Source organism: Argiope bruennichi, chromosome 3 (genome assembly GCF_947563725.1).
Source record: "Argiope bruennichi chromosome 3, qqArgBrue1.1, whole genome shotgun sequence".
Classification (NCBI taxonomy): domain Eukaryota; kingdom Metazoa; phylum Arthropoda; class Arachnida; order Araneae; family Araneidae; genus Argiope; species Argiope bruennichi.
This window is the reverse complement of record NC_079153.1, coordinates 90,181,521-90,188,422: the sequence shown is the minus strand read 5'-3', so window position 1 is coordinate 90,188,422 and position 6,902 is coordinate 90,181,521. Positions and strand designations below refer to the sequence as shown.

The following is a 6,902-nucleotide window of genomic DNA, read 5'->3' as shown; positions in this document are numbered from 1 at the left end:
TTAAAATGTTCTGAAAATATCTTACATTTAGTTACATTAGCATCCTATTGTGAAGCAACATGAGGTCTATTTAGAGCCTCTGAATTTTTTACTCATAGTCAAATAACAAGGACGACACCTGAACTGGAGCCTTTGTCTGCAAATATTCTCATCACATCAGGTGGATAGGGTTGTGGCTCCGACAGGTTTAGCATACGCTAGATTCGCTCATACGGCGTACCTTCGGTAGAATCGGGTTTTGAACCTGGAATCATTAAGTATTGAAACTGAGATTCTACCACCAGGTCCCTACTGTGTCAGAAATTCCTTTTCACAAGCAGGGGGATCAACTGTTGTATTTATTGAAGACACCAAGTGCTTAATATAATTTAATTAGAATAAAGACTTTTTAGTGAATATTATTAAATTCATTAGCAAAGTTTATAATTAAACTGATGTTCTTTGAATCTAACATTCAAATGCTACACGAGGACTCATTTGGGTTGAATGATGATCTGAAGCATTGTAAACGATGGAATGACATCTCAGCAAGCACTTAAGCATGCCATAGCGACATGAAGAGGGCATAGATGATGGTAGATGCAAGATACGCTACAGACCGTCAGTGAAATCGTATCTTGAATCAATTATCTTCTGTAATGAAACCATAGCTTCACTCACCATGTCAACAAGACGTCGACATAAATAGTATCTCATTTTATACAAATGAACTCCAAAATGGCAAGCAGAAAAAAATATCGATTAAGATCATTTTGATTGGTTAGGAGATATTCAAGATTCTTTAAAACAGAAATTCAAGGCGTATTTTTTCTTTTTTGTGGTATTTCTAAGTCGATTTACTTGATGTTTTTTCGGAAATGTTTTATCTTTATTGATCATTATGCTAAATATTTACTATCCTGAGACTTGTTGGCAAGGCTGCTATCCCATCATAGGTAAGCAGTGTTTTTTTAAAAATAAGTTTCTTTCAGTACTTGTAACAGTATTTATTTTGAAATCTTCACGCAATGGATTTTCATACATAATTGTCCCCCAATTGTGTCATAGTATCGATGTTGTACACCTAAATTAGTTGTAAATTTAAGCTTCTAACTTGTTTCTTAACAAGGGCTTTTAATATTTAATGCAAATTTATGCATTTTCATTGTTCTTATGATTTAGGAAAACTGGTAAATACAAACCATATAGTAAAACTTAGTGCCACTACTAAATGTCATAATAAAGATCCCTTTAAAAGCAAAATACATTTTTAAACAGAACTAATGTTTAAGAATAGCTCAGAGGAAGGTTGCGACTCTACAGAATTATTGGTTCAGTATCGACAAATTTCTAGAGATTTCATTTCGCTAGATGGCTTTATCTGGGAAGTTTTATTTGCTAGTTACTTTCATGAACAAAATTCATGTTGGGAATTAAATATTATTGCAGGCTATTGTATGAGGACTTAAAAATTCTATTCATAGGCAATAAAAGAGAACTTCTGGATTTTCATTCCAATATTTGGCTAATTTCTCAAGCGGGTTGAAACTAGAATTTTAGATCAATAAATTCCAGAAGCATACATTAGTAGTTTCTTGCACTGCATGTATTTTTTGCTCATAATTTGAATAATCACTGGGAGTGGTCTCTTCCAAACTTTTTAGCATACTCTCTAATAAACTTGTCATGCCAGAGAATGCTTTGCCCTGGCATGAATATTAACCTTTAGCTAGAATATAGCATCTTTGCAAAATCTGTCGTGTTATCCTTGGATGATTATTTGGCGATTAATTCCTGGGATACTTTAACAATATTCAAAAATCGAATTTGTGCGTTAGACACGTTTTTCTCAACGATCGAAACAAAGACGCAATTGCCCTTGTAGTCTCGAAATCCTATACTAAATTGGATATATTGAAATTATTGTGCTTTTGAATTAGCATGCTTATGTTTCTGAAAGTATAAACAGGCGGGAAGTCAAACTGTAGGATTTGGTGGGAAATTTGATAGGTGTCTAAACTACAGATGTTACATCTATGTACTGAATTTCATCTGTCTAGCTTTCTTAATTTTGAAATTATCACATTAACTTGTATTCGAACAGCACGACAGACTTCCTTTGAACTGATTTTACACAAAATTTGATAGAAATCTGCAAATTTGATGCATAGACCGTATGCCAAATTTCAGCAGTCTAGCTCTAAGAGTTTTTGAGTTATCTTTATGACAGACACACATTTTCTAAAAATGCGTCTTTCGAACTCGGTGTAGTCCAAAATGGGGAGATTCCTCAATCTCGGGTTCGAATTTTTTTGACAATTACTATATTTTTCTATCTAAGTATACGAGAAAATAAAACGTGACGTAGTGTGTGTAACGTCAGTGGTGTAAAGCGAATAAATGGTTAGTGATTCTGAAAGTTTGTTAAGCCTCTTTACTGTGTATTTTAAAACGCGCGCTCAAGCTTTACTGATAAAAATGGAATTGGATATATCTAGATTTAAAATTTTCAACTTTCGTGCTCGAAATAGTTATTAGGTGCTTAATTCAAATAATGGAACGGCTCACTTATTCATACTAGAAATACAATGCTAATAAGTTTTCCTCAAATTTTTAAAGCTTCACACGATACTATTGGAGAGAATGTAATGCTCTAACATATATTGCAAGAAAATTCAGTTATTTATCCATCTTGATTTTTAATTCAAGATTCATAAAGAACCCTAAAAATTAAACAATCTTGCAAGATGCAGTCAGGAAAAAGTGGAACCTTGGAGAGAAATTAACTTGTCTACCATTTTCATAAAAGCTCAGTTTTATGAATTTTTAGTGTTTGTATTCCGATCTTCATTGATTTGGGGAGTTTTTAGAAACGATATCTTGCCTGTATAGAATCCATCTTGCATAATTTTGAAAATAAATGCATTTTATAGAAATATCCTTTATCTAATGATACGTATTCTTTTGCAGATTATTTGTTCACTTTCAAAATTACTTGCAAGAAAAACTACGAGTTAGTGACGGCTTCATCCATAGAATTTCCAAATTCCTTATCCATAATTGGAGGAGCAAAATTTCAAAGGTAAGTTGCAAGCTACTAAACACTCTAGAAATCAGCAAATGAGTAAGAATTTACAGTGTTAAATTTTAGCTCTCTATTTGAATGCTGATCAATAAATGTTTGGTAATGTAAACTAAACACAGTGGGAATCGGTTCCCCTAAATAAGCGGAATCTAATCTCAAATTTTGCATGAAACGACGAAAATAAAATTCAGGCATTTGGTCATGATATGTCTTTAGAGAAACGGATTTGAGAAAACGCGTTAAAAAAAATTTCGAAGACTGTCCTCACTGAATCAAATATTTTAATTTATGGATTATTTCCACGCGATTCCAAATAAACATTGAGAAAAAGAACTGGAGATATTCCGTCCACAAACTAGGAGTACAAGGTTTCAATGTTACATTCCGGTTCCTAATTTTAATCTGATATGTGAACAGGGCTTATCAATAAGATTCAGTGAGGTACAAAGTGTGAATTAAATTTTGAGAGTGGGAATTTGAATCTTAAATTAGTGGTAGATTTATATTCACTTTGAATGTGGTTTAACGTGTTAAATGTTCTCAAATGAAGAATGCAATATCGTGTTTTCTATAAAAAGCTAAAACAGTTTGAGATACTGAGAATATTCATTAGTTTTATCTAGTAGGAACATTTTGGGACTATTTGTAGCGTTACGGCTTATAATGATTATAATAGTTTTGTAAAGTATCGAATGTCGTGTACTGGGAAGAACAGCTGAACTTGCACTAAGCACAATTTGCAATCGCCTACTGGTTAGTGAAGGCAAATCTCCGATAAGTCTTGTTAAACAGCTTTGTATGGGAGTCTCGTGGGCAAAAGTAAAGGAATTAATACAACTCTTACGCTTAATCCCGGGATGACAATGCTGAAGTGGGCTGTCTAGCAAAAATTCTGCGAGGATACAGAGGAGACTTGGTCTAGTTGGCTTGCAAAGCATAGCCACAGGAATTTATAAATGTGCAATCTTATTCACGACTGTTACAAAAAATTTTAGTATCTAATTTTATATTAATAAAATTAGTCTGAGTTATGATTTTTATATTCAAGGAACTCCAGATTGTATGAAGTCACGAGAATCTTTCCACGCTAAATTTCCCAATTAAACATTGGAGGTGAAGAGGATAGTTCGTCTCATTTCTCGGTTCTTTCAAATAATATTTGATCAACGAAAGTTAATCACATTCACATTTTGTAAAATGGCTTACGAAATTTTTAATAAAGACGTCAAATTTTAATGCGATTGACAATTTGTGTATAGCAGTAAATTGCTCTTTATCGAGGAAGACACTTGATGCATTAAAAGATTTAGTTCCTCAGAAATCGGATTTGTAACAATGTATGCAGTTAACCATTCATAAATTTCAAAAGTGCACTTAAATAATCAATAGTTGTGGTAGAACCGAATTTTTCCCTGTATTGAACCCTCGTAACTCCTGGTATTTTCATTCTCACGACTAAAATACTTCAGTGTTTGGATCGGTGCAGATGATTACGTACCACTCGGAAATTATGAACGCATTTTAAATTGCCTCCAGTGATTAAATTTTAAATCTCATTAAATATGAACCAGACCGAATAAAGGGTTCTTAACAATTTAAGCTGTATGACGCAGTTAGAAGTATTTTTAGCATTATAAACTCATCCAGCACCTGGCTTAATTTTTCGCTCGGTTTTAGTTCGACGAAACTCCTTCTAGAAATTTTACAAAGCTTACATAATATAATATACCGTATCTGTAATTCTTACTTGGATGCCATTTAATGATTTGATCCTTTTGACAATATTTGTTCATTAAAATTTGATTACATTCCTAGTACTCACGAAATGCAATTTTTTCACTCCCAGGAATAGCCGGTCATTGAATATGAAGATCTAGATGTCGTTCAAGGCTTCTCTTATCCTCGATAAAGTCGTGCATCTTGTCAATTCTTCAGTGTTCTAAAATCTCCAATTAGCCAGTTGGATGGGAGAACTTTATGTATTGAAGCCCTTTTATATGCTTGGATTTTGGAAATAGTCTTGGCACAATACTTTGCTTATTATCATGGCACGACAGGTGGACTTGACAACAAGAATTCAAGTATTTAACTTTCTCTATAGAAGAATAAGTTTCTTACAATTGTAAACTATCTAAAATTAATTTTAATTAAAATGGCTAGATTCTGTACCATCATGCAGGGAACTTCAATACATTTTGTAGCAAAATTTCCAAATTCTTAATATCTTTAAAATTTTTCTGTTAAGTTAGAATTATTTCGAATGAAACGGACAAACTATCGAAGCCATATACTCTTTATGGCAGTTGGTCTCTAACATTTTATTACCAAACCTCGTGTTGTCGGAATCGGAAACTGTAAATCCGATTCTAATCTCCTAAACTATCCATTAAACCTCTAAACGAAAGATCCTTCGTATTCTTTTTAACATGCTTCAGATATAATACCTGAAATTCTTGTAACAGATCCACAAAATCCTTTGTCTGAAATTCAACTAGTGCGGCTATTTAAATTATAAAATTATACCATATTGTCTCATTCACTTCACACGCTGAAAATTTTAAAGTAACCTCAGATTTGTTGTCCAGGTAATGAATGTAACTTGTCGGGTAATTCGCTTCTTGTGAATAATTGACACCAAAATTTCAGATCTATACTTTAAATCTCTTAATATCAGGTTAATATCTTCAAATAGTTCGGTAATAGCTGGGTCTTGAAATATTCGTGATATTTCAAATGCCATTTGAACCATTTTTGATTCGACTCCCTAGACATGATGAATAAGCAAATTTAATCGATATTTTAAACATTTTTTATAATTCCTGAAAAGAACAATTTCTCACGTTTTCAAATTCTTAAAATAACTTAATCTTGCAAAGGTCTGTGAATTTTGAATTTTTTTACCTCCAGTCATCCTTAAAGAATTGAATCAAAAATCATGTTTTCTATATTAGTAAATTATTGTAGGCAGACTAAGAGCAGTAAGGCACTAAACTTAAAGTCGCAGGATCTTAACTTGATTTGTTACATTGGTTGTTTTAACTCGGACATTTAACAGAACATAAACAATTGAATTCTTTATCAATAAATTTAAAGATAATCATAATTTGAACTGTAGAGTTTGAACCGGAACGATAAACTCCTAGAAATAAGCCGACATACCTTTTTTACCATCGATTACAGATGTCAATATTAAAAAGTAAAAATTGTACTTTATGGGTTCATCACGGAGAGCTTGAAATAGGGGAGTAAGGGAATGAGATGGGGTAGATTGGAAGGAGGTTAATACGTTAAGTAAAATACTGGTCCCTGTTTACTTTCCGTTTAGGCTGTTTGGGACCAGCGGTCTAAATGGAAAGTATTGGTCCACAGGGAACCAGTACTTAACGTGTTAACGACGAATTGGGTCAATAGCAATCTTGAAAATGGGGAAGCAGCGAGAGATCACTAAAGGATACAAGTGGTTTTGAGTTCTAAACGCAAGTATAGGGAGCGAGAAGTGTTTGAACCTGTGAAGTGTAATTTATACTTCTAATATTGGTAACTGAAAATCGGTGTTAAGGTTATTTTTAAACGAAGAAAATAACGTGGAGCGTTTGCAAATGTGTACGTAGAAAATCTTGAGACTGTTGGATAAATGCATCTTTTTTTGCTTGCGATTTATGTTTTTGAATGGAAATTTTAAAATGCTTACACACGATACAAGAGGCAAGAACTTTGCACTTAATACAATTCGCCGGTAAATAGTATCGCAGATTAAACATTTTCTCAATCTTTTGGCTTCAAGTTCGATATATCTACTGAAAATGGAATGCTTTTCGCTAAAACTAACCCTTCAACA

The 6,902-nt window shown here is 33.0% G+C and overlaps 1 long non-coding RNA gene across 1 annotated transcript; it reads left to right on the top strand.

Annotated features, from left to right (window-relative positions):
• Positions 1–822: 822 nt before the first annotated feature.
• Positions 823–5,569, top strand: LOC129964287 (uncharacterized). The gene is made up of 3 exons (XR_008784090.1): positions 823–935; positions 2,950–3,061; positions 4,911–5,569. It is a non-coding gene; the product is annotated as an uncharacterized LOC129964287 (long non-coding RNA).
• Positions 5,570–6,902: the final 1,333 nt, after the last annotated feature.